This window comes from Rhinolophus hipposideros (genome assembly GCF_964194185.1).
Source record: "Rhinolophus hipposideros genome assembly, chromosome: 12".
Lineage (NCBI taxonomy): Eukaryota > Metazoa > Chordata > Mammalia > Chiroptera > Rhinolophidae > Rhinolophus > Rhinolophus hipposideros.
The window spans coordinates 37,000,197-37,017,775 of record NC_138058.1 but is presented as its reverse complement, the minus strand read 5'-3'; the positions used below and the strand labels follow the sequence as shown (position 1 = coordinate 37,017,775).

General features: G+C 34.0%; 1 pseudogene across 1 annotated transcript; it reads right to left on the bottom strand.

Moving 5' to 3' along the window:
* Positions 1-1,116: 1,116 nt before the first annotated feature.
* Positions 1,117-1,720, bottom strand: LOC308506005 (large ribosomal subunit protein eL14-like; annotated as a pseudogene). Its single transcript has one exon. The product of its transcript is annotated as a large ribosomal subunit protein eL14-like (transcript).
* Between the last annotated feature and the right edge of the window lie 15,859 nt (positions 1,721-17,579).

Sequence of the window (17,579 nt, the reverse complement as noted above, 5' to 3'; positions counted from 1 at the left end):
TTATAATTTTTCATATAATAATTTGGCATTTTGTCTTTTAGTGGTTGTCTTACTTTTAATAAGCATTCTTAACTTAAAACCTGGAGAAAATTAATCTTTTTAAATTTCTCTCAACTTTGTAAGAAACGTGGAACCCACCCTTTAACTCCAATCACTTCCTCCTGAAAAATACTATTTTGATGATATTATTTTGGTTATTCTTTCAAATTAAAGTTTTATTGTATAATCAATGTTTGTTTAGAATTTTCCACACACTTATCTCTCTCTCTCTCTCTCTCTCTCTCTCTCTCTCTCTCTCTCTCTCTCTCTTTCTCCTGGACTTTCTAAATGGGATTTATAGTCTTCCTGAATGATCTACTTTAGGATTCCCTTTGGAAAAGGACTGTTTGTGATAAACTCAGCTCTTATTTCTCAGAAGTTTTCTTCATGTTGCCTCATTTTTGGAAGAGTTTTCTGCATGTATAATTCTGGAAATCCAGTTACATTTATGTGGTGCTTTTTCCCTTATTCTGTATCTCTAAACTGTCTTCTTCCATAGTTTTGCTCCTTTTGTCTTTCTGTTCTGTATTCATGATAATTTCCTCAGATATTCCAGTTCCTTAATACTACTTTTATTTCTGTATAGTTTGCTATTTAGCCCATCTTTTAAAATTTTTCTTATGACTATTATAGCTAATATTAAATTTTTTAAATTTGCTTGATCATTTTATATTTTTTATTCATATTTTCCTATCCACCTTTTAATTTTAAATATATTTATATTTGTACTTGTTTAATATTTTATTTATATTTTATATCTATATAAATTCATTTTCTGAAATATTTTTAGGTTTAATATTGCTATGCCTTATTTCTGTGGCTCTCTTTCATGGTGATTTATTTCCTTGTGTGCATATGTGAGTATAATTTGTGATTATTCACTCTTGTAATTTTATCTTTGGGAATTCTTTGAGGCCAGAAGTGAAAGTTTAATTTCCTTCCAAGTGGACTTCTTTTTTCTTACATAAAGACCCAGATAATTAAGTGAGGTCCTTTTTCTTTTCTTTTTTTAAAGATTTGCTAGCGTGTCAAAAAGAACCTTTATGACTTTTACATCTTTTATGTTTGTATGCTTTCTTAACAGATACCTTTGGAGCAGGTTCTTTCTAGGTTGGAGATTTCTGGGTCTTTTGGAGGTGCTGCCTTCTGGCCTGCAGCTTTCTGGGCAGGAACCTTCTGGGTTGAAGACTTCTTGCTTGCAGCTCATCTTTTTTGCTGGAACCTATGCAGCAGGTGCTGCAGCAGCACCTTAGGCAGCAGGTGATTTTGGGGAAGAAGTTTTCAGGAGTGAGGCCTTTTGAACCTCTTAACTTTAAAACTTGATTATTCTCTTCCTCATTTTCTTTGCCTTTGTGACTTTATAGCAGCAAAATCTATCATCTTGGCTTTCCTTTCTCTGGCTTCAATTTTCCAGGCCCATCTTATGGCTGCCTGCTTTGTATTGCTATCTGCCTTCTGCCAGGCTTGTCGGACATACTTCTCTGGCAGGCACTGTGTGAGAACTTGAAGATGAGCTGCATGCATTTGAAAGACATGGCCTACCTTCTCATCGGAGTGCAAGGTCTATCAACCAAAGCCCTGTTCTGATTAAAAACATCTACAATCATTACCAGGTTCCCTGAATGATGCTCAAAAGAGATGCAGGCCACCTGCCAACCTCCACAAAGTACCTGAACACCATGTTGGTGCTGTTCAGTGAGAAGAAATAAAGTCATGTTTTAAAATAAATACTTTGTATAAGGTTTTTCTATTTGTTTCTTTTGTTTTTGTTTTCCCACAAAGGATATATTAATTCAGATCCAAACAAGGTCAGCTTGTGCTATGAAGTTTCGGAGGTGTCCCTCACCTACCACTAAAGTTTGTATAGGAAATTCCTCCTGTTATGGAATTTTATTTCTAATTCAGTCTGTAACTGAAAGTGTAGTCCTTTGGGTTACCAGAGTAATGCGACAGGCTCCCCAAAGACCTCTTATCTTCTTTCCTTTGGCTTATATAATAAATCCCTCAAGTATTGGCTGGATGAAATTAGTTGAATGAGTGAAGGAGTGGCTGGCCCAGTAATAAGATGCTCTATACCATCCCTCTGTACCAGGGATTGGCAAACATTTTCTGCAAAGGGCCAGACAGGAATATTTTAGGCTTTGCATTCCACATGGTCTTCAACTCAACTACTGAATTCTGCTTTTTCAGTGCAAAAACAGTCACAGACAATATCTAAATGAATAAGCATGGCTGTGTTAGAAAAAGATAGAGGGAGAAGGGGAAAAGGAAGAGGAGGAGGAGGAAGAGAAAAGGAAAGAAAGAAGGAAAGAAGGAAGGAAGGAAGGAAGGAAGGAAGGAAGGAAGGAAGGAAGGAAGGAAGGAAGGAAGGAAGGAAAGAAAGAAAGAAAGAAAGAAAGAAAGAAAGAAAGAAAGAAAGAAAGAAAGAAAGAAAGAAAGAAAGAAAGGGAAAGAGAAAGAGAAAAAAAAGAATCCTATGCATTATCTGAATAAGCAGTGGTGAACACACTGGCACATCTAAGCACAGGAGAACTTGAGAACTAAAATAAGTATTATGAGTATTTCTCTGAAGTAGACAGATATGGTGAATCTCCACACTGTATACCAGCTTCCTAGGGAACCAAAGGAACTGAAAAGATACATCCATCTTCCCAGCTGCCCTCTGAGAACTCGCATTCTAAGAAACAATCCAGTAATCTTTCATCAGTGGTAAAGTTTGCATTGGGGTCTATATGTCATCAGATATATTGTATTTTTTTTTCAAAGAAAGGAACATACACTGTAGTATTAGAAAAAGAGTGAATTATATCACTTGGGATTGGTATAATATATGCCCTTCAACTGGGTGACACTGAACTGATTCTCATATGGCAAAATCAAGATTTAAAAGGTTGCTTACTTGAAAATGACTCTAGTGGTACTCCACAAAAGAGAACCTTATAAATTTAGCACAAAATAACTTTGTAAGATATGAAGCAGCCCATGGAGCATACTATAACAGTTTAATCATTAACCTAGCTCGGGCCTTTCAAAATTTTAGTTATAAATTATAAAGCATAAGAAAAGGTTCTAAGTTCCAAAATATATATTTTTTCCTTTAATATAAAAGATCAGAAATAATAGCAACAGTTCATTTTTATGGATAGCCAAAAAATCCTAACATGACAAAAATTTCTTAAGAATTTTTCTAAGAGAAAAATTCTAAGAGAATAAATTGTTCAAAATATTGGTTAGGGACATCTGTTCTTTTAGACTCACCTTATGTCTGGACTCCATATGATATTTGCAAGTTTGAAGAAATGAAAATATTAACCACTATTCTAATGCAATAATACTCATAGATAGCTGTATCTCAGTTCCCAAAGTGGGCAGAATGGGAAGGTTTTTGGCGAAATCTGAGCTAGCAGCAAAACACTACCTTAAATGATATTTCCCAGCTCTCCAAATAGCACTGTTGGCAGTGCCTAAACCAAAAGATGAAACACAAAAGATGGTACCTGAGGCACTGAGGTATCATGCTTCTCTCCCTAGATCTAGACAACTCACCCAGTTATTATAGATGTCATTAACTTCCAGTTCTTGAAAGGTCCTACATTTCATAACATTTAAGACCTTAAATTCTCACCAAAAAAAAGGGATTAAAAAAAAAAAGATGTAACCATAGATAGAACAATAAAGGTGATATCGTGTTATTACATAATAATATTATTGTATTATGATGTGATTTATCATAGGCATTTTTTCTATCACTTGCACATTTTCTACATGGAACGTGATTTACTATTATAATCAGGAAAACACATACACACGCACACACAATGAATAAAGGCCAGTGTTTAAGTTCCAAGTCTTGGAACTTAATGCAGTTTTGAGCATGCACCCAATGCAGTTTTGGTGTATGCATTGGTGTATGTTTTATGGGTCTTGGCCATCTGTGGGGTGATCCACTCCCCACCCCACACCCCAGCCCTTGTTCCTTGCATCCTTCTGTTTGCCCCCCCCCCCAGTCTTTCAATACAAATCCCTGATCTGACACACCAGGTATTTCCAGATATGTTATCAACCCCAAGTTGGAATTTCTTAAGCGATTAGAGTGGAAAAGCTAACTTTAGTTATGTTAAGGTGGCTACTTTTGAAATGCTGATAATCACTTAAAGCTGGAGGCTGGTCACTAGTGGAACCAACCATGTGATTGGAGGATTGGAAATTTTAGTCCCATCCCCCTGACCTCCTGGAAGGAGAGAGGAGTTGAGGTGGAATCATTTGCCAATTGTCAATGATTTAATCATTCATACCTATATAATGAAGCCTCCATGAAAACCCAAAGGACAGGGTTTAGAGAGCTATGAGGTCGGTGAACACTTGGGGATGTGGAGAGAGGCATGCCTAGAGAGGTCAAGAAAGCTGCGAGCCCTTTTTCTATAACTTGCCTTAGGTATCTCTTCCATTTGGCTTTTCCTGAGTTTTTTTTTTTTTTTTTTTTTTTTATAACTGGTGATCTAGAAGTAAAATGTTTCTCTGAGTTCTGTGAGCCACTCAAGCAAATTAATCTAACTACAGAAAGAGGTCGTAGGAACCTCTAATTTATAGCCAGTTGGTGAGAAGTACAGATAACAACCTAGACTTGCAACTGGCATCCGAAGTTGAAGTGGATCACTGAAACCTCCAATTTGTAGTGGGTTCCTCAGAAGCATAAGTAACAGCCTAGCCTTCCACTGGCCTCTGAAGTGGGCTGTGAGGAGTCTTGTAGGACTGAGCCCTCAACCTGTGGAATCTGACACCATCTTCTGGTAGAATTGAGCTGAATTTGCAGGCACCCTGCTGGTGTCTGAAAATTGCTTGGTATTGTGTGGGAAGACCCCCACACATTGGAATTGAGTCTAAGAACCCATAAGACCTTTCAATCAATAGCAGTCATCATATGCCCTTTAACGTTCTCATTTAGTAACTGCTTCATAGCTTCCCTTTCTTTCTTCAGTTCCTGAGAGTTTCTCACCTAATCTTTCTGCTCCTCTAAAATCAAAGCAGTATCTTCTAGATTAATTTGACCTCTTAATGAAATTTTCAGGAACAGATTTCCTCCCAAAACAAAAACTCAGTTGAGTTGCAAAGATTATACTAATATTTACTCCACCACACAATAATTCAGTCTCTCCACACAAAAACATTAACATTAATAATAATTATGTCTAACTTCCATAGGATCTTAATGTAATTCAATCCTTCCAAAGAGCCCAATTTTTAGTACTAAGAAGGAAGTCGCTGGGAAGTCATATTAACAATGTAATCCTTCCACAAATTCAATTTAATTAAAAACCAGGTGGTCCTCAGTTTTTCTCTAAGGCTTTATGCTAAAAAAATTCCATTGATAATGCTTTCTATAATGAAACATTCAACTATAAACCTGGAGGAAAATGGAATAGATGAATCAAAATATCCTTTCATGTTAGTTAATATATACCTAGTATCTGGAAAGAGTTCATAATCATGACACTGAAAGTAGAAACCATGAGAGAAAAATTTGATAGATTTAGCTAATTAATTTTTTTAAACTTCTCTATATTAAAAAAAGACATAATCCAAATGTATATTTATCCTAAAGACAAAGATAACTTTTAAAAATCAATACTGAGATTAATATTGAAACCGAGGGTCCTCACAATTTGATTTATGATTACAGCTTTATAAATCATTTTATTCTCTCTCTCTCTACACCTTTCATAGACCTAGCCTCTCCCCCTGGATAATCAGTAATCCCTGCGGCAGCAGAAGTCAAAAACCCAGACCAGACTACTGTTCACAAGCTCTGCACCTCTGGCAAGCTAGAGATAATATCTTGACCTAAGTTTTCTGTCAGCTCTTGAGCCCAAAGGTGAAACGACCCCTTGGCTACTTTCCCTTGAAACCAGACAAGGACACCAGAGTAGACCTCAGAGCTGTCCTCAAGACCTGAAGAAACTATTCATTACCCTTACCTCACCTCTGACCAATCAGCCCCAAACACGACTCTGAACCCCTAACCCATGGTATCCTGTGACTTTGCCCTATATAATCTGTAAACTACATGCCATCTGGGAGTTGGGTATTTTGTGGCATAAGCTCCTCACATTCCAGATTGGTCAATTCTATAATAAACTATTTCCTTTCTATATTTCAAACTCCTGCTCATGCATTTCTTTCAGGCAATACTTGCAGGCAGATTGACTCAAATATTGGGGTTTGGTAACAATATGTCAATAGAAAAATGGGCAAAATGACAGGATTATGAATTTCACACAAAATAAAAATGGTCATAAACTCCGGAAAAAAATGATCATCAGTTTAGCAACCAAAAAATGCAAAGTAAAAGAATAATAAAATATTGTCAATGTTTTAACTTAGAAAAATGGTTTATATTAGTATTTGCAAGAATTTGAGAAATAATTACTAAGATCCATTGCTGGTAGAAAGGCAAAAGTTAAAATCTTTCTGAGGAATAGTATAGCAACATGCAAAAAAAGCCTGAAATATTTGCATAGAGCAAATCCAGCCTTTCAAAATTTACTCTTATAAAATAATCTGATCTGCAATGGTGTCCAACATGTCACGGTTGAAAAACGCAACAACCTGAATGTCCATAGAGGGCTTGGTTGAATAAGCCATGGTATATCCATGCACTGTAATACTATGAAAAGTTTGAATATTTGTAGAAGAAGACTATATCATGACATGAGAAGAAATTAAAACTATATCAAATTGGAAAAAAATTAAAAGCAATAAGTATACTATGTGGTCAAACAATTAAGTTCATGAACTCATCCTAGAAAAAGTGCCACATACCTCATTGTTGAATATCACTACAGTCACCTTCTTGGGAACTATGCATTAACGTCAGCACCTAGTCCACCCTTCAAAGCAATTTTGGAACTCTTTTTGGGAATAGCCAACAGAGCTGTCATTGTATTACCCTTGATGTCCTGAATGTTATCAAAATGTCTTCCTTTTAATATTTATCTTTGGGTAAAGAAAGAAATCATTGGGTGCCAGATCAGGTAAGTAGGGAGGGTGTTCCAATACAATTACTTGTTTACTGACTAAAAACTCCCTCACAGACAGTGCCATGGGAGCTTGTACACTGTTGTGATGCAAGAGCCATGAATTGCTGGTGAAAAGTTCAGGTCGTCTAACTTTTTCACACAGCCTTTTCAGCACTTACAAATAGGAAACTTGGTTAACTGTTTGTCCAGTTGGTACAAATTCATAATGAATAATCCCAAAAAAAGGTTAGCAACATCATTGCAACAAGTTCACAATCTTAATTGTCACACTCGTATCTTTGATTGCAAATTTTTAAAAATATATTAAAAATTCTTTTGTTTCTCATCTAATCTGTCCTTGATCCATCTTTCTACCGGAATTTTAGCTATTTTATGGGTTAACTTGTATGAGTTGTTTGACCATAATGATACAAAGTTTCTGCAACAGTTGCTCCTAATAGTTTTTTTCTAGGTTATTTTTTACCAGGTTTGTTGTTATTGTTGCTATTATTCAAAAATTATTTTTTATATAGTCAAATCTATGGATTTTCTCTGTGATTTATATTTTATTTTACATGCTTAAAAGTATTCATCATTACTAAATCAGACTGTCAACTCTATTTTTTTACAGTTTCCTGAGAGCTCATATTTTTATTTTACATTTATCTCTTTAACCATCTAGAATTTATATTTGTATATGACATGAAATGAGAGTAGATTTAATAGATCTTTTTCCTCACATGTATTAATTAACCATCCCTGGGCCACTTCTTAAATATTGAGTTGATCAACTTAATAAAGTTTTACATATTTGAATTTGTCTAGATTTTCCTTCTTTTCCCTTCTTTTTTGACAAAATGACACTGTTTTGAGTATTGTAACTTTATACCCTACATGACAATCATATTGACTATTTGCTCTTGTTCATCTTGAGAGATGTACTTAGATTTACTGTGGCAAAGTAAAAAAAAAAAAAAGAAAAAATAAAATCTTACTTTTTTAATAGTATAAATTTTCTGAATGAAGATGAAAAGATAGACGTCTTTTAATATATTTCATCTTTCATAAAATTATCTCTTAAGTCTCAGCAAACTTTCACCATTTTCATTATAGAGTCCCACGTGTTTTTACTTGCTAATATTACATCAAGATATTTTTGTTTCGTTATTTTCTAACATTTTAGACAGCATGAGAGCAGATTACTCACAGAAGTTATTCTAAAAACTTATTTTAAAATCAATTCTGACACACATAATTTGGAATCAATAAATAAGCTATCAGCTTTTCAGAAGGACAATGATGAAGTAATGCAGAGTAGAACATGGCAAATAAATAAGCAAATGTACAATATGACAAATATCTATATTCAGTAAAAGAGGTAAATTAAGATTCTCTCATGGATTTCCTTTCCTTAAAATAAGAGACAATCTCAAAATAAAATTTGAAATTCATCTTTTCAAAAGTCATCAGGCAGCACACATATTGAAATTCCCACAGAAAGATTTATATTTAAAATTGCATGATGCCATAATGTTGTAGTTTTCAACAATCACATTTAAAAGGTACAGTATATTAAAACAGTTAATCAATTTTCTGGATCACACACTATTAATAACTCTCCTGGCCAGGCAATGTGGTTGGGGTGAGGAAGAAAGCAGGAATGCCCTCCCTCTGTGTAGCATGAATGAGTGCAATAGCTGTTAAGAGGAAGCTCAATTCTCTTGGATTCAACCCTGCTATACAACAGATGTGGTGATTCCCGTAATGCAAATGCCAAGGGGGATTTAGGCTGGACTAAGAAGATATCCTTTATAGTAGAATAGTAAAATGCAAGAATTCTTTGGAGATCGGAGAGCAAGCAAATCCTCAGAATTACCCCCTGGTTTTTGACACCGGAAAAATCCATAGCACATGTTCCCTAGAAAACACAGTGTGACTTTCTAGAAAACAAAATGTAAACCCAGTGTAAAGATATGCACATTGGTTATTTGTTAGTTATATTTAATGATGACCTAAGAACAGGTACTATAAATAATCTCGATCAACTCGAAACCAAAATACAAAGGACCTGAAGGAATAAACAAATGTCAGGTTTGAGGAAACATTTAAGTCAGTATTTAATCAAACTAGTTCACTGACAAAACCCAATGTTTGTAAAATATGGAATATTGATTAACTTAGAGGTAACCACTGAATTTTCATACCAACCCTTTTAAAAGAAGATACTTGTAAAGTGTGTTTCTTCAACTTCAATCTTAATAACTGCAGAACACAAGCATAAGTCTATTATTACTGCAGTGAACTTTCCAAAATCATAATTTTCAATTGTTTCTAGTATCAGCTTATTTTACATTCAACTTTTTCTTCTAAATATCAAAAAAGATGCCAATCTCTCATCCTTTGACAGTATTGCTAAGGTACAATTTAACATTCTGGGTTAATATTATTAACCAAACATTGAAATGGGGGAAATGAGATTGATTTACAAAAGTGTTGGTAAAAGATAACCAAAAATATCCGCAATTCTAGCTTCATTATTCAATCTATTTTCTGCAAAACCCTCAAAGTATTCATTAAAATAATATCAGATTTAAAATCAAAGGTACAAAATGTGTGTTTTTATGAGAAAACATAATATGACAAAATACCTCCCATTCACCATAAAGCCCTTCAATGAACTAAAAATGAATTTCCAAAGAAGTTGGATTAATTCATGATTTCAATGGCAACTATATTTCATTGTGGTGTCATATTGTTTACTTATGAACTGACAAAGCTGGAAATTTCTATAGAAATCTGATTTGTCTTCAAATACAGAACTGAACAAAACTCATGAAAGAATGAATATATATTAACCAAAGTTTAAAGAGCATCCTACAAAAACTTTCTGAAATAAGAGTTGACTCACCATTTCTGGTTTTCTGATAAAAGAGAATTTATGGCTACACAACTTGTTAGCATTTAGTTTATATAACATGATTGTTATATAAACACTTTGGTGGAAAATATCTTACTTAACCAAGAGGTTATTCTGAACTAGTAACTGAGACTCAGTGAGAAAATTCAGTTCCAGCACACACTGAAATGAAACATTATTAGATGGAAAAGTACAGGGTGACAGAGATGATGATGATTCTCATTTACACTGGATTTTTAAAGACAGAATTTAACAAAGTGACTATGTGTCTTTTTAACATCCGGTGAACAAAGCCGGAGATCTGAGAACAGTTAGTCAGTGCTATAAAAAAAAAAAAAAAAGAAAAAAAAAGGTTAAAAAATCACCAATTCTGACAAATGTAAGTAGGTACTGGATTGAATAAAAGTGGTGTTTAATGGACAATGGTACACTGTTCTCTAAGCTGTCTAATGAGGCAAAGATTAAAAACAGCCATTTTAGGAAATAACAGGGCTGAGTTGTACTGTGATCTTTCAGTTGTTGAAGATATTGAAAATTTATTTAAAAATCTTGCTATTAAATCAGGTTGCTATTATTTTAGAAATATGCAATTCTATTTGTAATTTCTATGATAGTAAATGAACACCAATAAAATCCAGGGTCCTAAGTCAGATATAACCTTCTTCAAATATTATATTCCTAGTTCTCAGAAAAAAATGTAAAAATCAACTATTAACATGCTCACTTAAGACTCTGATCTACTTATATGTTCATATTTGGATTTCAGGTTCTTTTATCGAGCAGGAAAAGTAAGAAATGAAAATATGTTTAGAGCTTTCAAAAGAACAGGTTATAGAGAATGTAATGTATGAAAAAATAAAAGCATAATGCAACCCAGTAGATATAGTAATAATAATAAAGTTGGTAAAACACAAGTAAATTACTGCAATTAAAAAAAACACGTTGTACAGACATATTAATATATCCACACTCACTACAGTGGTTAAAACTGAAAAAGCCAATACCACCAAGTGTTGGTGAGGATGAGGCATAACTAAAACTCTTACAATTTTCTGGTAGAATGAAAAATACCACAGACACTCTGAAAAACAGTTTAACAGTTTTCTTTTTTTTTCTAATTCAATGCATGTGTACCATGTGACCATGCATTCCCACGGCTAGATATTTACCCAAGAGAAATCAAAACTTAGGTTCACTCAAAAAAACCTGCATGAGAATGTTTCCAACAGCTTTACTCATAATCCCACCAAAAACTGGAGAGAACAGGTCCTCAAAAGGTAAATGGAAACAAACTATGGTATATCTATACAGTACAATACTATTCAGCAATGACATGGAAAAATTTATTGATTTATGCAACATGAGTAAAACTTAAAAGCATTATGCTAAGTGAAAGAAGCCAGATACAAAAAAATCACACTATGATTTCATTGATACAAAATTCTAAAAAAGTCAAAACTATAATGAAAGAAATATCAGTGGTTGCCAGGAGTCAGGGTGTATATACAGGAAATTGACTTCAAAAGGGTAGGAAAGACATTTTGGAAAATGTTCAATATCATAATTGTGGTGTTGGTTACGTGGCTATACAAATATGCTCAAACTCACTGAATTATGTATTCAAACTTGGCAAATTTTGCTGTTTGTAAATAATACCTCAATAAAGTTGATTTTAAAAATACAAAAATATAAATTTTCTAATCTGTATTTGCCTTAAAAAGAGGATAATTGATGAAACACTTAGAGAAAGAAAAGAAAAATCAACAATGTAAGGTTATACCAAACAGCATACCTACTAACAAATCAAATCAATAACCTATGTGATATTGTGAATGAATGGCAAACAACACTGATCTAGCTCAATAATGGAAATATTGTCATTGAGAGTTGCAAAAAATGGGGTCATGCTGCTGTGTAATGGAAAAAGCTGTTTCAGCATGGATCCCACTCAGGAAGTTACTCTTGTCGTTTTTCTACCTCAGGAAGCAAATGTAAACTTTATCACTGTAGGATGGGAGAGAATGCTAGTAGATGCAGAGTAAATAGATATAGGAAAAAACACTCAAGTTAGAGAGAGAGCGAAAGAGAGATACAGAGCCAAGGAAGACAAACCATTATTTTGGTTAATGCCCCTATTTTAAAAAGCTTCTTGAAAGAAGCAGATATGTGTGGAAATCAACTAAAAAGAAAAGTTATCTGATATTAATTTTAATTAAATAAAATGTAAAAAGCAAAAATGAAAAACTGAAAAAAATCACAGTAAAGATTCTAAAAATAAGAAGCAATATCTTCGCACAAAACAGCAAGGAACAAGAGTGATTTGGAACATGCAGCCACACTGATTACACTTTCCCAGAAGTTTCTAACTAAAACTAAAGATATATCAGTTTTCAACATTTATCCTTTTTCTTTGAATATGCTTACACAAATGTATAACAAAATGCCTATGGTTCTCATTTAAGCATGTGTGTTCAATTATTCTCAAGCAGTTCTTTGTCATCAAATTTAGATTACTGGACTGTACAGACTATATTACAGTGAAGAGTAGAAAAATCATAAAAAAAATTTTCTCTAAGCTTTAAAAAGCATTAATATGGATCAAATGAGCATTACAGAAGTTGAGGAATGAGAATAAAAATTAAGGATCAGGAAGATTTTATAATAAAAAAATAAACAAATATACAAATATAAATGGGCATGTGTATCTGTGCGCCCGTGTGTGTGTAATGTCCTGTCTCTGAGTTATGAAGTTTTTTTTTGTAACAAAGTGCTGAAAACAGTATATGAGTCCAATGTGCAGAGCCACTAATTTTGTCTACTTCCCATGCCACTTAGATTTCAATTTCTTACAAGTTATAAAATGACTTGTTATAACACATTATTAGTACATTAGTCTGATAGTCTGCAAGAACTTAGTTCTCAGTGAATAATACCAATATTGTTCATATAAGTTTGAAATACAAATTTTATCAAATATTAACACTATAAAATAAGTGATTAGCTAACAGAATGGAAAAAGACATGATTTGAAAAGAATGCAATTGAAGGAGCAAATAATGACAAGTTGGAGCAGAAAATGCATCTATACAATTAAGGGAAAATGCTTAGCAAATTTCTATTCCCACCAAATTAGAATGCTGAACTAACGAAGGGAAATCCTTAAAAACAATTATATGCAAGAAAACAGGTCCATGATCATCTGCTGTATGAAAGAATTAGAAATGTTTTCATCAGTCAAAACATTCATCATGCAAGATACATGTTACTCTTAACTGAATAGGTAGTGATAACATCTTAAATTACTTATTAGCATAAAACCCAGTTCTGTCTAGTTTAAAAGGCAGCAACTCAATTTTAATGATTTCGATTTAATATAGTACAGTTTTTTCTATGAACTAAAGGAATTACAGATCTTTGCTAAAATTAATGAAACACTGAACCAAATAACTCAATCCTGGGTAGACATATAAATATGTCTGAAAAAACAGATGCATATGTTATAGAATTTGTATTCTACCCAATTAAAAAATAAAATAGTTTTGAACCTGTAAGTAAACAGGTTCAAGTCCCAACAAAGAACCACTATCAAGAAACCATTACTTAATGTTCAAGAGAATGATCATTAGCAGAATCCAACATTCTACTTCCCAAGAAAAGAACTGATGGCAGGCCAAAGTAGCTTTCTATACCCAAATCATCTATCAGAGGCTTGAGAATCATAGACAATAGAACATGTCTTATTTTACCGACTCTGCATGCAAGTGCATGATGTTGCTCCAAATTAGGAATTAAGTGAAAAGTTATTGGCACTTAAACCAAAGGGTCCCATCCAGTCCATTTTGGATTTGACAACTCATGGCTTCTTCCAAATTTTTCTCCATCTTTTTCACTTCCATATCTCAGGTTCCTCCAAACAAGATGTTCCCCCAACCACAAGCTACAGAATCCAAGATAACCATCTATTTTATTTCCTTTACCAACAGAAGTAAGACTCATTTCCTTCACTCTCCCATTTTCAAATAGATGCTCTCCATATAAAGCACCATTCATTTTCGCAGTATTGGCTAAAGGGTTCATGGTATTATTTCATAATGACATCCATCTTTCTATTTCTGTAGAAATTAGAAAAAAATAATAGATATAAATTAGAAAATGCTTTGCTCCCAGAAAACTGCACATTTTAATTCCTTGCTTATGCATCTCCAACTACTTCTACGCATTCACATGCATTTGTTCTACATCTACCCTCATCAATCTTGCAAATGCAACAGTGGGCATACTCGGCCCTCTTCTGAAAGCAACAAGGAGATTGGCCTTTTGCAAAATTATTCTGTACTGTTCTGTGGCCACAGTAGCACTTATCACAGTTGGGATTATTCTCCACATTGTTGTATCCAGTCAAAGCCACTCAAGAATTCCTATGGTCCCAGCAGCACTAAAAATACATAACAGCCTCCTTACAATAATGGCTGTGAATCACAGCATTCCTCGGCTGACATAAGTAGTTAAAATAGTTGAAAAAAAAAGTTAAATAAAACTTTTTAAAAAGTTCAAGTAAAAAAAAAAAATGAAAAGGGGGTTGAAAAGGACTCCCCTACCGTCTAACAATATTAAAGTCTGTCTCAAATTTACAAACGTCCTCAGCAACATCAAATGCCGCAGCTTCAAACACACGCGCCAGCTTCAAGCCCGACAGCTTCAAATGCCGTAGCTTCAAACACGCGCGGCAGCTTCAAACGCGCCAGCTTCAAACAGCCTTGGGGCAGCCATCTTGCACACGCTCCAAGGAGCACAACCTCAGGGCCCTTAGGCGGCCACCCCGTCCCAGAGGCCACACAGAGGCTTTGTTGGTGGAAAAATGGGAAGAAGGCAAAAAAAAAAGAAATATAATTTACAGACGTTAAATTAGCCCATAGAGGGAGCTCACATAGCCCCATAATTTGACAGTAATTGGAATCTCCTCTAATTTAAAATGAAGCCCCATCATTTGTTAGAGAGAGCCTCCAGGGGTCGAAGAGAGCATGTCTTACTTCATACCGATCTCTGCATGCCTATAAAATGCAATTCTATTTAGACCCCCCCTTGACCGTGTGTTTTGTTATCGCAACAAAAAGATGATGATTCTTAGCTACATGTTCTCCAAAACCAGCCCAGAAATTAAAGTGACTATGTGTGCTGTTAAGGTGACTCCAACTGAATAAAGACCATAATAAGAATAAAGTTCCAACAATTAGAATTGTCATGGCAATAACCTAAATGTCCCCCATTCACTGCGTTTGGTTTAGAAAGCTATGTGCTCTCTTTCAACCTTGACTAGAGATACTCTTGTGGCTATCCATTTCTCTCGCTGGCTGTCTAGAGTCCTTAAACCAGGCATGCTGCAATGTGCCTTCAGACAAAGGGATAAAACCAGAAAATGACATGATATAATGACAAAGAGTCTTTTCAATAAAACACGAACGAACAAAATTCCAAAATTCTGTGGAAAGAAATATTGAGGAGAAAGTACACTCAAAAATAAAAACATCTAAACGTACAGTTGAAGGTAGTAATGTATTATCTGCTCTTGTGAAACAAATTTTGTAAAGAAACAAGTTTACATTTATGTAATTCTTAAATATTTAGAAATTTTAAGTGTATGTAAAACTAAAATGTTTCTGAAAATGTTTAACCTTTGAAGTAAAGTTATTTTAGAGTAGACATAAAACAAGAATGTGAAGAAAAGATCAAAATACAGGGCTTAATCAAGAATTTAACATATGTGGATTGTATTCTACTTGGGATCATCTATTAAGTGTTAAGAAAAATATACCTACTCCATTTAAATTAACTGGCATGCCTGAATGTTATTACTGCTTCTCAGCAATAACTGCTTGTTTTGGGGGTATGATTATAATTCCTGTACTCTGCAGTTTAAAACTACATCGTAAAATTTTAGGATGTAAGTGATGTTTTAATATTACAAATACTATATCAACAACAATAAAAAGCAAGCCATATATACATGGGAATCATTTGCCTGAAGATATGGGGAAGAGCTCAACTTCAAACCCATAATAATCACATCTAGCTAAGGTTCCATTTCAGGAATATAAAGTACCTGAATTTTATCTGAATTTCCCTTTGTGCTCAACAATCTCCTTACTCCTCTATGTATATTCTATAATAGAAAATGTCTCACTTGTGTGATGTGCCTGATAGGTCCCTGATTTCCATCTCTCATTTCAGACTCAACCAGAAAAAAGTCAAAAACCCTGTAGAAGTGATTCATCAATAACAATACCATACAAGTACAGCTCAGGTTTTCCTAGGCATTTAGAGCAAGATAAACTCGGGTATGTTCACTGTGGTTTGGCAAGCATTTGTGTCACCAGAAAACTAACAATGAACATGATGGGTAAGGGGAGACTCAAAGGAGAATGCCTAAGGTTTAAGACCTCAAAAAGAGGTGGTGCTGTTACAAATTGAGAAATCATTCACTAGTCATGCATACACTTGCCATGGAACTATAAAGACTTATCAAATGCATACCTGTTAAGTTTCTGAAGGCTAGTAGATAACTTTATCAAATACAAGAATGCTCAAGTACTTAAGGCTATGTGTTATAGATGATAATAATTGATGAATTATCTTAAAGTTACTAATGATCATGAGCAAGAAAAAAGAAAGTAATGCTTGTTTGTTCTTACAAAGGATACCTGGATAGGTTATTATTTGGCAATGAGAAGTTAGCAATCTAGGGTCTTCTAATGAGAAAAAAAAAGAAAGAAAAAGTGAGTGAAGCCTCTTCATTTCTAACTTCTTGTGTTAGAAGAGTCATAATATTTTACTCCATCATTATGCCTGAATATCACCTGATATATATTCCAAAACTAAATATTTTGTGTAGGAAACAGGATAAATAAGCATGTTAAAAGATGGTAGTCCTTACTCGCCTGTAACATTGATAAGGGGTATAATTAAATTGTAGAACTAAAAAAAATAGCACTTAGGTTTCACTTTGAACCCTGACCAAACTTGATCTCTAATGGCAGAAAATACATATCTTACAGGTGTCTACTGACTTTCTACCCCAAAATAAATAAGACGTCTTATTTCTGATATTTCTGTAATCAGAATAGAAAATAAAAAGTAAAAGTACAATTATCTGGAAGGCTGTCAGACTTAGGTGATTTTCTTTACACTTTTAAAAAAAAATAACTGAATGTTAATCAGGAACTCTTTCTGATAGGTTAGTTTCTTTGTTTAAAATATTTTTTTAAAAAAAAAATGACTGTCCCTATTACAGAATTTCTGAACATAAGTTAACTGAGGTCCCTACAGTCTCCTTGGATCATATATGTGATTATACAAAGCACTCTATATATAGATGTATAGAAGACTAGGCTGAATGTATCTGGTTCCATAAAACATGTTGTTTCATGATTTTTTGTGGTTCTTGTTATTTTTCAATCCAAAGTTCAAAAACATTCATGTTACTTGAGAGTTCTGACTTTTCAAGTGTATACAGAACACATACTTTGAGAAATACTGTTAGAACTTTGTGATATGGACTCCTACATGCCATCTGGTCTGATGTCTAATCAACTTTCTGATCATCCAATTTC